This window comes from Otolemur garnettii, unplaced genomic scaffold, assembly GCF_000181295.1.
Source record: "Otolemur garnettii isolate 467f Iridium unplaced genomic scaffold, OtoGar3 scaffold00138, whole genome shotgun sequence".
Taxonomy (NCBI): domain Eukaryota; kingdom Metazoa; phylum Chordata; class Mammalia; order Primates; family Galagidae; genus Otolemur; species Otolemur garnettii.
The window spans coordinates 4,687,660-4,704,912 of NW_003852533.1; the positions used below are offsets into that span (position 1 = coordinate 4,687,660).

At 47.0% G+C, this 17,253-nt stretch overlaps 1 pseudogene; it reads right to left on the minus strand.

Annotated features, from left to right (window-relative positions):
• Positions 1 to 15,509: 15,509 nt before the first annotated feature.
• Positions 15,510 to 15,610, minus strand: LOC111728021 (annotated as a pseudogene).
• Between the last annotated feature and the right edge of the window lie 1,643 nt (positions 15,611 to 17,253).

Genomic DNA, 17,253 nt, shown 5'->3' on the forward strand with positions numbered 1-17,253 from the left:
CAGATCTAATTTGCTTTTTCCTTAAGGCTAAAATGATCAAATATTTCCACCTTTTACTAGCACACCCCAATTTTTTTTTAAAGCTCTGTTCTCTGGTACCAAGAACAATCTTCAGAACTGCTACTATTTTTTTCTGGCAGGGAAATAGCCCCCCTGGTGCTCTCTGAAAGGTCTCTGAGACCCCCAACAGGAGAGTTTTGTTTTCTCTTTGGATACAGTGGCTGCCAATCTGCCTCTGTCCTGCCAGCCAGTTCTGGCTCTGCTCCTGGAGTAACTCTCTTCTGAAAATGAAAGAATCTGCCAGCTATTTCCACCTTCCTCCCTTCTGGGCTTCTCTCCTTCCAGAGATTTCCCTGGAAGCTGGCCTAAGTCCAGCCTCTTGCCCTAAGCCTTTTATCCTCCTTTTGCTTAACAAAAGCTTAGCCGCAAGTCCTGAATCCCTGAATCCCAGCGCTCAGGAAACGCCTTCTAGCAGTACAAGTCCCTGTCTCAAAATCTGCTGGCCTGCAGGACAAAGGTCCCAAGTGGTCAGTCACTGGTGGAACCAGACCACCGCTTCCTAACAGGAGCCACCACTGGGACAAGTGACCTACATTTTTGGTTCCCAAATTTCATATTTAATAAAAAGCATGTGTCCTCCAACCCCACAATCTGAACGTTATTTATCGTGGCTCAGCTGTCCAGAAGCTCAGGCTTCAAAACATGTTCCCCAAGGGCCACCAAGTGAGGCTGTGGAAATCCGAAGCAGGTAAAATGGTACCAAACAGACATCTGTGTAAACTCCAGAATGATCCGGAGAAGACTGAGAGTCAGTTCAGTAGCTTTGTCTCTCTCTAAAAACAAAACACCCCCCCCCCATCAATATACAAAAACATGGCTGGCTGGATTGAGGGCAGATTAATCCCTTAAAATAATTCTTATTTCAAGCCCAGGCTTGGTGGCTCATACCTCTAATGCCAGCACTCTGGAAAGGCCAAGGCAGGTGGATTGCCTGAGCTCAGGAGTTTGAGACTAGCAAGAGTGAGACTCCGTCTCTAAAACTAGCCAAGTGTTGTGGTGGGTACCTATAGTCCCAGCTGCCTGGGAGGCTGAGACAAGAGAATTGCTTGAGCCCAGGAGTCTGAGATTGCTGTGAGCTGTGACTCCACAGCTCTCTACTGAGTGCGACACAGTAAGACTCTTATCTCAAAAAAAAAAAATTCTTATTTCAGGGTTCCTTTAAAATATTAGCTTTGCTAAGGCATAAAACAAGTGTACTATGTTTATATAGAATCTCATAGATTACAAAGGGCTCTCACAGGTACACATCTTTACAGCGACTGTGTTACAGGTTTTTGTTCGCCTGAGAAATGGTTTCTCAGAGAGGTGCTTTTGTTAGGTCACTCTGCTAGTGACTGGTAATCACAGAGCAGGAGACCCAGGGCTCCTCGCCCTGCTGCTGTCTTCCTAGTTAGTCTTTGCTTCCCTTGTGGCTCATAGAAAACAGGACAAAGTCGATGAACAAAGAACTTTTAAGAGCAGCTTTATTACGAGAGGAGGTGGACCTGCTATCTCTCTTCTCCCTGACTGTGCCCAGGTTCTTCTGAAGCACAGACAATGGGTTAAGACCCACTCTGCCCACCAGAAACCAGACTTAAGAGGCAGTGCCGATGGGCGTCACTGGCACCAGACCATGCCTGCCAGTGGCTTACTGAAAATCCCAACCAATTTGACAGATTTCCACTCTGAGGGGCTTGTGTCCGTGTCACAGCTGTTTTTAAATATTGTGAGTGTCACTTCCACTATAGTGTGGCACTAACTTTATTATAAGAAGGGTACTGGTTGGGGTGTATGAAAAAAAAAAACTCTTATGATCTGTTCAAAGATGCCAATATGTCCTCAGAATCAAAGTGTTTCACAGAAGCGTTAGCTGAGTAACACTTCCACCCCCAAAACAAACACTGCTGTTTGCAGTCTTCTGATTCTTAACAAGAAGGAACCACCATAAACTCAGTTTCCTGCCATCTACCTACACCTGGGAATTCATTTTAAAATAGAGAAGAGAACAAAACAAAACAAAACAAAGAAGGCAAGTCCACAAATATATATCCCCCATTTCATGTCATCAGAATCAATTTGAATAGAGTCTAAAACAATTGTGCTCTCTGCCTCATTCCAACTTAGCTCATAGATCTGTTACAAAGCATACTGATACATCCAATTTGTTCACCGATTTATTTCAATATTACCTTTGTTTTTCTTTGAAAGAAAAGTTACTAATACCTCCCTTTTTACTTTGCTTAGAAATGCTTAACATACTTAGGTCATTATTTTATTTTATAGTTTATTTATTTAATTTCATCATTTTATTTTATTTTTTACTTTGTTTTTTTGAGACACAGTCTCACTTTGTCACCCTCAGCAGAGTGTGGTTGCATCATAGCTTACAGCCACCTCAAACTCCTGAGCTCAAATGGTCCTCCTGCCTCAGCCTCCTGATTAGCTGGGATTCTGGTATGAGCCACTGGGCATAGCCTTAGGTCATTATTTTAGACAGCACAGGATACCTGACTTGGCTAATATTGAATATGCGGATTTCTCCCCTACTGGCATTTTTCAACTCTTTGGGGTATTTTAGAACACAGTGTTCTCAGAGGTCTAAAAACATGACCTCTGCCCCTTATTACAGCTCTGTATGGACAAACTCACTGACACATCCTGAGCTTACTATAATCAGCTGTTTTTATTTTCTTTTTCAAAGATGCTGAAAGCACCTGTGAGCCTCAAACATGTGATAGCTCCTGTGACCACTGTCTGCTACTTGATTCATGGAGAGGGTCGACATGAGGCCACACACTGGGGCAGGCAGGGACAGGACGGATGACGGCACACAAAGCAAGACCGGGTTTAGTGTAATCGTCCAAGACAGAATTTATTAGGGTCTGTTTAAAGCAAATAGTTTATGAGAAAATATTTCTGTAGAAGTAATGATGCCCTTTAGGGAGCGTCATTAGGACAGACGCTTGCAAGTCTGCGGTGATTAAAAAGCACTTAGCAGCTCTGAGCCTCTGGTGTGTGGTGCATAAGGAGGGTGTAAGGCACACACTGTGTTTCCACTTATCTGGTCCGGGCTCTGATGCTGGTCATGGTGTCAGGGAAAGAAGGTCACCTGCACCTAACATGAGAAGCCCAGAAAGTTCCTTAAGAACCTTGGAAACTCATCAGCTGAAGGCATCTGATGGGGATGTTAAGGAACAGAGTAGGAATCGGGAAAGGCAGTGCAAGAGGAAATCTCCAAAAATCTCCCTCCTACAAGCCCAGGCTAAGGCCAGCCATTTATGGAAGCCTTATATGAGAGGGTGGGGTAATGGCCAGAAGCACAGGTCTTACAATCAAACTGCCTACTTCAAATCCTGCTTTTACCACTAAATGGCTATGTGACCTTGGGCAAGTTCTTCATTGGCTAAATGGTAAAAATCATTTCTAGGTTTGTTGTAATCACGAACTGAGTTTATTTGTGTAAAATGGCTAGAACAGAGAACAGTAAAAGGTTTTACTCATCACTATGTATTTGGGAGAAAATACACATGTCCCGTGGGCATTTTGTCACAGCCCAGGCCAGGGGTCCTCAAACTTTTTAAACAGGGGGCCAGTTCACTGTCCCTCAGACCGTTGGAGGGCCGGATTTCAGGCCCTGGGATTAGTTGGCTGCTAAGCAGGACAGGCAGCAGTGACAGAAATACCTAATGGGCCAGATAAATGTCCTAGGCGAGCCGCATGTGGCCCACGGGCCGTAGTTTGAGGATGCCTGGCCCAGACTCTTCCTTACTGGGAAGGAGCAGGGACCGATTAGGACAGAGACTCACAGGAAGTGGGGGTTGGGATTAGCAGCTGCAAGGGTCCCTTTTCCAGGAACACAAGGCATCTCGCCAGCTTAAATCTCCACCCTTTCCCTCTCTCCTGCCTCTTCCCTCCTGCCCCCAAACGCGGAGCCCCCTCTTCAGCCCTGGGTCTTCTCCCCAGGCTCCAACAACCACCTCTCTGCTTTCACTTCCAAATCTTGACGGTCAGCCCTGATGTGCTCTCTTCTTCCAAAACCACCTTCCCACATCATTGATTCCAGAGTCCCTGGGTGGTCCTCACGACCATCTCCAACCAGCCTCCAACCAAACTGAGCACCTTGTTTTCTCCCAGGCAGGATCCGTGTCCCTCCCCGAGGGTCTCCCTGACGTCCCCCCCTCCCATTCAGAAGGCCAGTCCCTTTCAGGTCCACCTTGCAGCTCTCTCAACATATTCCCATCTGCCCACTGTCATTTTAGAGGTGGAACTCTGTGGTTATTGCACACAGGAGTTCCTCTTACAGGCATTTTTGATGGCCTTGTTCTTGGCACTGGGCCCTGGGCCACACCCGAGGGTGCCACTTCCTAGTCGTTCCAGAATCAGGACCCAGCATTTGATTCTCTTTTTGTGAATATCTGTCAGTCCTTTGGGAAGAGCATCACTCTTCAAATTTTGTAGTGGTAGCCAAATTTTCTTCTTTTGGTAGGGCTAAATTAAGAACCTCCATATAAATAATTTCATGGTCTTAGGGTATCACACAGCCAAATACGTCAGATACTTGTGGCCAACAAGTGACAGATTGAAAGGTAAGTGCATTAATTTGAAGAATAAAGAAAAGTGGGCAATGCAACAGGAAAAAGACAAGTTGTCAGAGCAGAGACTAAGGCTGGCTTAAATATCCACTAAGCCTAGCTTAGAATAACGTTCATTTTCCACACTCCCAGTACATGGTGGGGGAAGATGAGAAACACAACTAATTTAAATTCCAGCCATGAGGACTGGTGGTGCGTGTGCACAGATGCCGGGTTAGATCAGGGAGGAAATGAGGTTTCCAAAAGCAGGTTGGAGGAAGTGGCCTCCTGCGCCCCTCCAAGCCCAGCCCGCCTCCCTTTCTGCAGTGCACGTGTCTGACACAGCACCTGTTTCACTTATCTGCGGGTCATCCACTGCGCCTCCCTTGGCCTTTTTTTTTAATGACGGCAGGATTTTTTTGGGGGGGGTGTCTATTTTGCTCACTGTCTAGAATAGCACCTGATCATGCAGCCGACATTCAATACATTTTTGTTGAAGAAATACTTTTGTGGGGGTTTCTCTTCTAGTGGATTTACTTTATATGCAGTACTATTTCTAAAGTCTCCTACAAATGATGAAGTTAATAAATTATTTTTTAAAAACAACAAAAGCAGAGCCTGCCACGTTAAGAGAAAACTCTCCCAAATAACAGCTCATTTCCTGAATGTTGCCTCTTTGTGGCGCGAAGGGCGAGTGGGTGGCCTGTGCCCTCCTCCCCAGCACACCTCGAATTTACTCCTGCTGCTTCTACAGGAGGGTTCACGAGACCCCTGTTGTTCCCCAAACACAAAGGAAGGAACGAGTAACCCAGCTGGTAGCTCGCTGAAGTCAAAGGCGGCAAGAGCAACAAGGAAAAGGCAGAGAAGACGACTCTAACATTAAGACGTGGCCTGTCTCCACGAGCAGGAGACCAGCAAGCACGAGACCAGCAAGCACGGTCCCGGCAGGAGAAACGTGCGTGACTGCAGCCTGCCAAGGACACAGCGTCTCTCTAAAGTAACAGATGTGCCTACTTCTGAAAGTTCTAGTAACACGTGGCTACAAAACTCTGAGATTCCACCTTCAACAAGGACTTGCACTGTGACAGTCTCCAAGCCGCCCTTCTCACTGCTTCAGCTACTGTTTTGATGACTTTTGTGGCACAGGAGTTAAGGTCACCCTGGTAAGAATGCACACACCAAAACCAGACTCACAGCAAAGCCGGCTCCATTCTGAGACGCTTCACCTATTCAAATAAAATCATACTTACAATATTTTAAGGCATCCTATATATACATGCAAATCTAAAACATTTCAATAAGATCATTTGGCTCGGTGCCTGTAGCTCAGTGGTTACAGCACGGGGCCACATACACCAGGGGTGTCAAACAACAATAATGACAATTACAACAAAAAAATAGTGGGGCGTTGTGGTGGGCACCTGTAGTCCCAGCTACTTGGGAGGCTGAGGCAAGAGAACTGCTTAAGCCCAAGAGTTAGAGATTACTGTGAGCTGTGACACCAGGGTGCTCTACGGAGGGCGATATAGTAAGACTCTATGTCTCAAAAAAAAAAAAAAAAAGATGATTAAGGCTGAGAAACTAGTCAAGGAACTGAGGGTGACAGGTCCCTGGAGCTACTGCAGACATCTGGACCCATCCACATCTGAAGCTGTGACAGCCAGGCTTTCTGGTTATTTGAGCCAATATTTAATACCCCCACATTTGTTAAATTAGTTCAAGCTGGATTTCTTCACTTCGGTTCACAAAAGAGTCTTGGCTAACACTTTTTCTAAGCTTCAGATTCTGATCTATACAAAACAGAAGCTGTGTCTCTTAAAATTCTTTACAGCTCTGCAGTTTTATTATGTTATCAAACTCACCTATGTTATTGGGCAACTGTGATGACCCAGTGAGGCAGTGAACAGGAAGGCCCTCTGCTGTAGTTGAGGCACTCTGCAAAGAGTACACAGGTCTATGAAAATAACACTCAAATACGTGGGTGTCTGTGGGTAACCGAGTCCAGCCCATCTGTGACACGGTCAGCTAAGAAGGGCAGTCGCAGAGTAAGGAAGGGAGAGGCCACACGCCCCTGTGCTTCCCTTGCAGGAAATCTACATTTTGCCAAATCTCAAAGGTTTCTACAACTGTGTCTGGTCTTCGTGGGTTCCTCACCACAGCTCAGAAGAGCTCCTTCTCTTTGACTAGGAAAATACCTGCCCATTATTTTTCATTTTTATTTCTATACAAGTAACATTAAGAGGCTCCTTGGGGGATGTTTTGCAAACACTTTCAATTACTGATCACTGAATCTGAGGGAAGAAAACATCAAGATGTTTTATTTTCCATCAAAGAAGGAAACACCTCTCCAATAATGCCTGCAGGGGAACAGGACTCTTAAGAAAGGGGAGGAAAACAGAGCACAAGAGAGAAGCCAGGTGGAGAAGGGACGTCCTCAGCTGGCCTCTCCCCTCACTGGGCACCCTCTTCACATCCAGCCCAGACAGTGGTCCAGCAAGCGCTGCCCCTTCTGTGTTCCAGCTGCGTCATGGGGCAGAAAGCTTCAGGAACGGGAGAGTAGGTAGCAGGCAGCTGGCTGGCAACTGACCTGGTGACTGAATTGAGGCCTGGGGCCTGGAGAAGACCCCAGTCCAGCTTCCCCTGCAGGGGCCCCAAGTTCTTCTATGAGGACAGCAAAGTTTATGAGGAGAGGAACCCCAGAACTAGCAGTGTTCACTCACAGGGGCAGCAACAGAGTGGCCAAGAGGCCTACGGACACAGGGGACGGCAAGAGCCAAAGCCAAGGAAAGACTGGGTGGTGTGGGGAGCTGGTTCTGCCCAGAGCTCTGAGAGCCTGTGAGATTGGTCGTGATGATGGTCATCATCTTTTCCATTGCCATCATTGTGGTGACCCGGGGCAGTGTTCCCACAGAGCTCCCTGCGAGCTGGGCGTGCTCCCAGCCTGCACACACATTTTCTATTTAATTTTCACAAAGCCCTGCGCAGGCGAAACATTTTCTTCCCAGCTTCATTGGGGCATAATCAACAAATAAAACTATGTATATTCAAGGCGTATAACAGGATGACTTTATATACACATATACACTGTGAAATGATTACCATAATCAGATGAACTAACATCTCCACAGCACGGTTGGCTGCCTTTGTGTATATGGTGAGGACTCAGAAGCTCTGCTCTCTTAGCAAACTTCCAGTAAGTGTTACTGACTACATTCACCTCGCTGCTGCTCGTTAGACCCCAGGACCCACCCTTTTATCACGGAAATCTGCCCCTGACCAGCATCTCCCATCTCTCCTCGGACCCCTGGAGATGCCTCTCTACTCTCTGCTCCTGTGAATTCGGCTTTTTTAGATTCCACTTGTGAGACAATATAGTGTTGACTTTCTGTGTCCAGCTTGCCTCACTCAGTATAATGGCCGCTGTTTTCATGTTGTAGAAAATGGCAAGGTTTTCTCCTTTATGGCTGAACAACATTCTATTGCATGTATGTGAGCACGCCAACACATGCAGACACACAGAGACACACGGAGACACACACAGACACACAGAGACACACATGGACACACAGAGACACACGCAGACACACAGAGACACACACAGATACACAGAGACGCAGACACACAGAGACACACGGACACGCAGAGACACACGGAGACACAGAGACATATGCAGACATACGAAGACACACAGAGACATACAGAGACACGTGGAGATACACAGAGACACACACGGACACACAGAGACACATGGAGACACACGCAGACACGCAGACACACAGAGACACACAGACACGCAGAGACACACAGACATATGCAGACATACGAAGACACACAGAGACACACAGAGACACACGGAGATACACAGAGACACACAGAGACACACACAGACACATGCAGACACATGGAGACACACAGAGACATACAGAGACACGCGGAGACACACAGAGACACACACAGACCCACAGAGACATATGCAGACATACAAAGACACGCAGACACGCGGAGACACGCAGACACACAGAGACACACACAGACACATGGAGACACACAGAGACATACACTGACACACAGAGACATACACAGACACAGAGAGACACATGGAGACTTAGACACACACAGACACACGCTGACACACACAGTGAGTTTGTTTCCTTTATCCACCCATCTGCTGATGGACACCTCGGTGCTCCTAGACCCTGCCTACTCTGCTATAAACATGGGGTGCAGAGATCCTCTCACAACTGGTTTCATTTCCTCTGGACGCAGACCCAGAAGTGGGATTACTGGATTGTACACTTGTTCTGTATTTAATTTTCCGAAGAATCTCCATACTGTTTTCATAATGGCTGTACCAAGTTTCATCCCCACTCACAGGACACAGAAGCCGCTTTCTCCACACTGGCTGGCTGTGCCATTTGCTCAAGCTGAGAAATACAAGTGTTGATGAGGATAGTTTTCATGTTAGGAGATTTGTGCCTCATCTTCTAACTTGAAAACTGGCCTCCACACACTCAATTCCAGAGCAACAGCGACTAAACTCACAGACCTTCTAACAGAAGCCACCTTGCTGCTTCTCATGGGAATGGTTTTCCTTAAGCTTTGGGCCTCCAGTCACTGACATCTGCGGTCTGAGGGCTGGAGCACAGGTAGCAGCAGCCTCAGATCTGTGCCCATCCTGTGACTTGTCTTTCTCTCAGGAAGGAAAGTATCACATGGATACAACACACTTTTTTCTTTTTTTTTTTTTTTTTTGCAGTTTTTGGCTGGGGCTGGGTTTGAACCCACCACCTCTGGTATATGGGGCCAGTGCCCTACTTCTTGAGCCTCAGGCTCTGCCCTATAGCTTTTCTTCCACAAAGCAAGAAAAAACTCAAAACGTGTAATCGAAAATAAAATAAAGAAATGTTTACTTTCAAGTTTTTACCAGGTTTTAAACATGCACACACACTTTTCAAAAGGTAGTTAGGTCCATTTCATCTTTCCCATTGTGCCGACCTCTGACTGGTCAGTAATAGTTGGCAATATTATCAAGCCTGGAATTCTTTATTTTATTTTTATTTTTTTGAGATAGAGCCTCACTTAGTTCCCCTGGGTAGAGTGCCTTGGTACCATAGTTCACAGCAACCTCAAACTCCTGGGCTCAAGTGATCCTCTTGCCTCAGCCTCCTGAGTAGCAGGGACTACAGGCGCTGCCACCATGCCCAGCCAGTTTTTCTATTTCAGTAGACATGGGGTCTCGCTTTTGCTCAAGCTGGTCTCAAATCCCTGAGTCAGGCAATCCACCTGCCTCAGCCACCCAGAGTGCTGGGATCACAGGCTGAGCGACCGGGCCATCTAAGCCAGGAACTCTTCAATGCTCCCAGCACTCTCTTGCCCAATCCTTCCATAATTTGGTTGTGAGTCCCAGTGGTGACTGACAGATTCTTCTTTACAAGTATTATTTATTCTAAAGTTATCTTTCTTTTAGCTTCACATCTAATGCTTTATTTTCAGGGATGACATTAAAAATAGTCCCGAAGAACAGAGGCCTTCCACAGATCCTTTCTCTGATCTTGTTTGGGAGGAAAATGCCAGATCTTAATGATGAAAAGGGAGTCACAGCAGATGAGATATTTCACAGGACACGTGCTAACAGGACGCATCAGCCACCGGGACACCCCGCCTATGGAAGCACACAAGACTGCTGGGCTGGTGGAACAGCAAAGCTATAAAGGAACAGCCAAATTTACCTTTTAAAAAAAAATAAAAAGTATCTTCTAACTAGGAAATTAGAGACCCACTTGATGTAATTCATGGCATATGGCAGCTTGGGGATAAATTCACACCCTGGCCTCCCCCACTCTCCGTTTTCCGGTTTCAGTCTCTCAGCTGGTTTGAATTTCTGCCCTGGCACCGAGAGAGCAGACACCGAGTACATCCTGCAAAGTGCTGCTGCTCCCGCGTCACTGTCCCAACCTCTGTCATCACACACATTCTGAGTCGGCTGCAGAACAAGCCAATTCTCTGTCATTGCTGCTGCAACATCTCACTTGTTCCAGGAGCTTCTTTTGTGTGAACCTTCAGGAAGCCTCATTCATCTGACAAAGTTCAAATGGAAGAGAATCTGCACACAGAATTATGCTGCCACTGTCCCTTCAGCACAGCGTCCAGATGCCATCTTAGCAGAATACAACGCTCTGACTGCTGTGGTGACAGACAGCCAAACTTGTCAGGAGACAAAAGACAAAGCCATCTATCACCATTACTGAGAAATCTCATCTAGCAAAGGATTTATGACATGTTCTTTTCAGAGGAGATTAAAAAACACACACAAAGATTCAATCAAGTGTGTCTGGCGATGCATGAAAATGAGCGGGAGTTCACAGAAGCTGTGGGCAACTGCGTGCAGTCAGTGCCGCATCGTTTTGCTGGTGGGAGGGGGTCTGGGACCACTAAGTACCACAGCTGATGAAAAGTGGCCAGTGCCCAGAGCCCCGCAAGGCAGTTAGGGCAGCACAGGGCGAGCTGGGCTCTGGAGCCACACTGCCTAGGTTGGAATCTAGGATTTGAGCTAGGACAAGCCGCTGAATCACCCCATGCCTCAGTTTCCCTAGCACTCACAGGATTGTTACTGAATTACACGAGTCAAGACTTGTACAGGGGGGCCCAGGGGCTCATGCCTGTGATCCCAGCACTCTGGGAGGCTAAGGTGGGAGGATCCCTTGAGTTTAGGAGTTCAAGACCAGCTTGAGCAAGAGTGAGACCCTGTCTCCATTAAAAATAAAAAAAATTAGCCAGGTATTGTGGCAGGCACCTGTAGTCCCAGCTACTCAGGAACCTGAGGCAAGATGGCTTGAACCTGGGAGTTTGAGGATGCTGTGAGCTGGGGTGACACCACATCACTCCAGAGTAAGACTCTGTCTCAAAAAGAAAAAAAAAAGAGAGATTTGTACATAGAAAAGCACCTGATATCCAGCGAGGAATGTTGTAACCATTAGTAACCTACCCACATAGGGCTGTCGAGAAGGTTGAAGGTCTTATCACAGATAAAGTGTTCAGCACAGCGCTTAGTGTTCAGCACAGCGCTTGGCGTCCAGGGGCTGGGGTGTTACCTGCTGTTATCACGGATGCTGCAACAGGGACAATCATCAAGGGGAGCACCAGCACTGGGTTGCTCTACACTGGGCGTCACCCACCCCAGATAGCCGGTCACAAGCCTGTCAGTCACCGGCTGATGCCTAAACTCAAGTTGCCAAGCAGCCAGCTCCAGGGCCTCACATGACCTCTAAGTGTGCTTGTTTTGCCTGAGTAACATTTAGAAACATTCTGATGAGGTACACACCTTGAAAATGTCTGCAGTTCATTTACAATTATCGATCTGCAGCTTCTCTTAACAAATCAAGAGCCCATCCCACAAGGGGCCTGCTCTCCTGCGTGGCTGTACTCAGCTGGGGCTGGGGCTGAGCAGCAGCTGCCTCCTGGTGCTCCAGGGAACCTGCTCCCAGCTCACCCCAGAACCCAAGAGGGTCCTCCGTTTGCCATGTCACCTGCCTGGACCTCACAGGCACTTGAGTTTTCTCTTCCCTCCCCAGAATCTATTCCAGGCCTCCTGGGGTGAAATGCCTCATAAAGAAGGGTGCAGGCCCTGAACTGAGAGCCAGACACGGTCAGGGCAGCTCCTGAACCATCTGAAAGCCTGATGTAGTCAGGGCAGTTCCTGAACTGTCTGAAAGCCTGATGTAGTCAGGGCAGCTCCTGAACCGTCTTAAAGCCTGAGGCATTCAGGGCAGCTCTCCCCATCTGAGAGCCCAGTGCAGTCAGAGCAGCTCCCTAGCAAATATGCAGGCCTCACATACTGTCAGACCCCAACGCCCACTTACGGGAAACCTTCCCACTTTAGGTTTGTTCATGGACAAGAAAATATCCTTCATCCTCACTCTTCCTTAGGTTACTACTGCACCCACCCTGCTGCAGGGGAAGCTGGTGATCTTAAAATAGTTAAGTTACAGAGATGCGTACAAGGAAGGACCCGCCCAGATAGAGCAGATGCTCTGAACTGATGATAAATTTAGTGGCTGGTTTGGCTGCAAATTTGGTGCCCGCAACACAAAAACATCATCTGTGTTTGTTATCTAACTTCACGCCCTGGACACTTCTCAGCTCTGCTGCTTCTCCAGAGCTGTTACTACCAGACTGCCCAGGAAATGTGTCTCTCCCACTGGACACGTGGCTGCCATCTGCTGGGCCAGCACGATACTGACTACACGGAATCACCATGTTTAAGATGAAAATGCCCCCCAGACAGGGCGCCTAGAGCAGGGCACAGCAGGATGTGAGCTGCGAGTGCCCTGGTCCCTGCCCTGGACCAGCCATCACCACGTGGGGCTGTTATTAGAGGAGGCAGCAGAGAGCAGCCATCACGAGATTTGTTGTTTTGAGTTTTCTGAAAAACTTGTTTTTTCGAACTACTTTTAGACTCACTAAGCTGAAAAAATAGGACCGGAAGTCTCTGTGTACCCTTTGCCCTGACACTAAGGAACTCTCATTCTGCAGTCACAAAACCAGGGTTTGAATCGAGATTCTAACAAGGTCCTGCAGATGCCACAGTGCCAGCTCGTAGAATGCTGGTGTGTGCGCCACCCTGGAACGCTGCTGTCACCTGCTAGCACCAGGTCCCTGACTGTAAGTGAAGGTAACAAAAACAGTTAGCACGGGGCTTACATTTTATTATTGGTACAGTGGTTGATAAACAGTAACACTGACTATTCTTGACACTGGCAGTGACAATGACTATTGTCATTATTTCTGAGGCCCCGTGTTCTCCCCAAGCACGGTCATGCTGCATTCTAGGTACAAAATCATGACCAATCACTTCTATGGAGATGCTGCCATATCCCATGGGGCAGATGATGGTGATCAGTCCCCAGATGACCACAGTAGTGGACATCACAATGGCCTGGAAACACCCAAGGCATGAGGGCAGAACCAGCTCCTGGCCGAGGGTCTGGCTAACAGACACCTACTTTTGTGTTGTCTGTGAGATCTGATACCTTTCCGGAACACTCTAGTCTCATTGATGGTTGTCATTTTAATTTCTGAAAGAAAGGCAAATCATTTCAAAATAAGGAAGAAAAGCATTTTATTCCCACTTCCCCATCACCTGTTCCTCTGTAAGTTGTAAAGACTACCAGGCTGCCCATGCAGTGGAGGTGACACTTTTAGCAGGAGAAGCGAATTCGGGAAGACTTTGTCCCTGGAATTGGCTCTGTCTCCTCTGGAGGAGAAGGGACAGGGCCCCTGTGAGGGGGGCTCGCTGGAGAAGGACCCAGCTCCCTGTACCAGTTTTCTCTGAGCTTATGCACCTGCTAGTACAAACCTCAGCAGGTGGTGGGCTCTCCCCTCTGCTCTCTGCAGCAGCACCTGCTCTGGAAATGGACTGATGAGCCTGAGGGAGGCCCACACATCCGGGCTGGACCACAGGGGAGGGGATGGCTGCCTGGGCTAAGCTGGGGCTGCTCCTCTCTTAGGCTCTGCCCACATCCACCACTAATGGGAAGGCTCCTGGGACATAAATCTGGAAGACCTGGTGGGTGGGTGTGGGGAGGCCACCTTATCCACCCCTATACGCTGCTGGTAACCAGAGCAGAGGTGAGCTGGTGGGGTGGGGGGCACTAGCAGTGCAGGAATGAGTTCGATGGTCTTCATTTGTGGGGAGCTTCTTAAAGTTACAGAAAAGAACGGCAGTATTTACACGAATGCCCGTTCTGCAAAGTAACTTACATGCACGGGATCACTTTAAACAGGTGACAATTGCATGGCCTAGACCAGTGGTTCTCAATCTTCCTAAAGCTGTGATGTGTTTTTCTAGTTACAAAGGAGTCGCAACCCACAGGTTGGGAACTGCTGGCCTAGATGTTATATTTGCTATAGTAGGATGTGTGGAAGCAGAAAGGGGGGCACCTCATGAGGTGGACAGATAAGGGAGGCAGCAAGGAAACAGTGGGGAAGCTGCCTGGGGATGGTGAGTCTGTCCTTGGAGGAGCTGGCAGAAGACAGACCAGGTGCCACCGCGACAAAGGGAGCACAGCTGGGAGGACAGCGAGAGGGGAAGAGAGGGTTAGACCAGAACATCACTGCAAATTTGGGAGACGCTAACAACAGGCAATGTAACTATTCACTCAAAGCTTCAATTTCTATTAGGACAACTCATCACAACACTCCCTGCCTCAAGGGCCTTAAAGAGTCCTTCCCTGTCTCCATCATGGCCCCTCCACCCAGCGGACACACAGAAATGCAAGTCAGCGTCCAGACTTACACACACTGATAACTCTGCTTATGCCCTGTCATTGTTTAAACTTGCTTTCTGATGAGTAAATAGTTACCTTAAAGTAAAACGCTAATGTAAATATCATTAAGGACAGAATAACAAAGAAGAAATTCTATAAGTTTTCTATTCCTAACAGTCATAAAGATCAGAGGGCACACACAGCATTAGAGGTAGAATATACTCAATGAGAAAAGGAAATTTAAGAAATAATTCCAGTCCCACGATTTTAGGTCCAGGGGGCATGTGAGGCAGGTTATACCCAATAGAATTTGGCAGGTGCTCAAAAGGCGCTTGTGGAGGGAATAACTTTCCACTTCAGCAGCTTACAAACTGTGCTTCCTGCTCTGGTTCTGTAGAAGTAACTTCTGCAACAATGAAGTTTCAAACTGCTGTGAAGACAAGTGTGATCCCAGCCTGACATATAGCAGGTGTTTCACAAACATTGGTCATGAATGAAGGAACAAGCAAGTGTCTATATAATCTCAGATTAATATGAGGGCACAAACAATTAGGCTACAGTGTTTGCATTTGTTAGGTAAAGTCTAAGTTATAGTCGAGCCTTTTTACTCAGGAGGTATGCCATACAACCTTGCCAAAATATGGAACACTTCCCAAATTTTCATGTCATACATATGCAGGGACCATGCTAATTTTCTCTGTATCATTCCAATTTTAATACATGCACAAAACAAGCAAATATTTTAATAAACAGAGTACTAAAATATTCTGAGTGTGGCCACTGTAAACATAAGGACCGCAGCCTGATGGGTGACAGAGACCAGTTTCCCTTCTCTCCTGACCTGTCTTGAACTTCACCTTTGCCATGTCTTCCTTAGCAACAAGCAAAACAGAAAAGTGACCATTACTTTCTCTCACTTCAGAGGTAAGTGGGAAGGACACATCTATGAATGTGAACAAAGCTTCTGGTGTTCCTGGGAGAGGACCATTATAGGTATTAACTTGTTATTACAAGCTTCCTGTGAAAGCACAGCTGTTGCACCTTTAAACAAATCATTTCTGAAAACACTGCAAGAATCTTCAAGGAGGAAGTGAGCTGGGTGGGCTGCAGGGAAACCTCTAAAAAACAGACCCACCTGGCCCTGAGCCTTGGACTCACTTGGGATTCAACCTGGGGCAATCACAAATGTAAGACCCTCCTCTGGGGTGTGTGGGGAGGGCTGGGGGTCTGCTGTCACAGGCACTGAGCTGCATCAGGGGCAGGTGACACCAACACTTTGTCTATTGAGAGCGGACAGTGTAAGGGAGATGGGAAGGTATTTAATGTGGGTTAGTCCCTTTGCAGGAAGTTCTGACCCTGTTCAGACTGCATTCCTCATGGCAACATATTAGACGAATTGCTCTAATCAGAAAATGCAAACCAAGACCCCCTCATTAAAGAGATGTAAGAATAAAAACTTATTGATCCTTTTCTTATTGATCTGGGGCATACATCTAGATTTATATGTACTATAGAAGTAGGAAAAATCCTTCAATGCCCAGAATGTGCTTTCTACAATATTTAAAATAATCAGAGATTGGAGCTTGAAGAATACTAACTGGACCTGTGCGGCCAGGTATGGAGGTTCAGGAGATTTTACCCCCAAATCTTTCCTTTCAATCACTGCACTATCAATATGAACTTGGACTTAAATATTCACTGAAAAGAATCCGGACACCAAAAATACAACCAGGCATGAGAAAAGGTAATTACGATCACAATTAATTGCATCTGATTTAGAAAGAAAGCTTTCAACTATAGAGGAACATCATTTTTTAAAACATGAGGATGCTTAGTGTCTTTAAAAAATACTATCTATTGAATAGTAAAATTTGTACATGGCCTGTGCCATACTTTGATTTGCATATAGGATAGACACACTCAAACGTCGCACTGTTATGCCAAAGTCCATATATGCAAAGCAGAACTTAACGCCCCAGACAGCTTTTCTCCAACTATTTCTCCTGTCTGTAAGGTTAGCCACCAAACTACTCGTCTCCTAGGCTCAAAGTCCGGGCAGAGTTATTTCCCTTCTCTTGCTCTCGCCACTAGTACCTCACTGTCACAAGACTTGTAAAAGAAAATACCCAGGGCTGGCTGTGGTGGCTCATTCCTGTAGTCCCGGCATTTTGGGAAGCCTGAGGTGGGAGGCTTGCTTGAAACTAGGAGTTGGAGACCAGCCTGGGCAACAGAAAGACTCCCTTCTGCACTCACAGTGCAGTGCCCCGGGACACTGCATGTCACCAACCTTGAATTGTTTCATAAACAGCAGCTCCGTCTCCTGGAGCGTGACAGCTGGTACACTCCTACCAGTGACAGACACACAGGGAGTGCTCAGT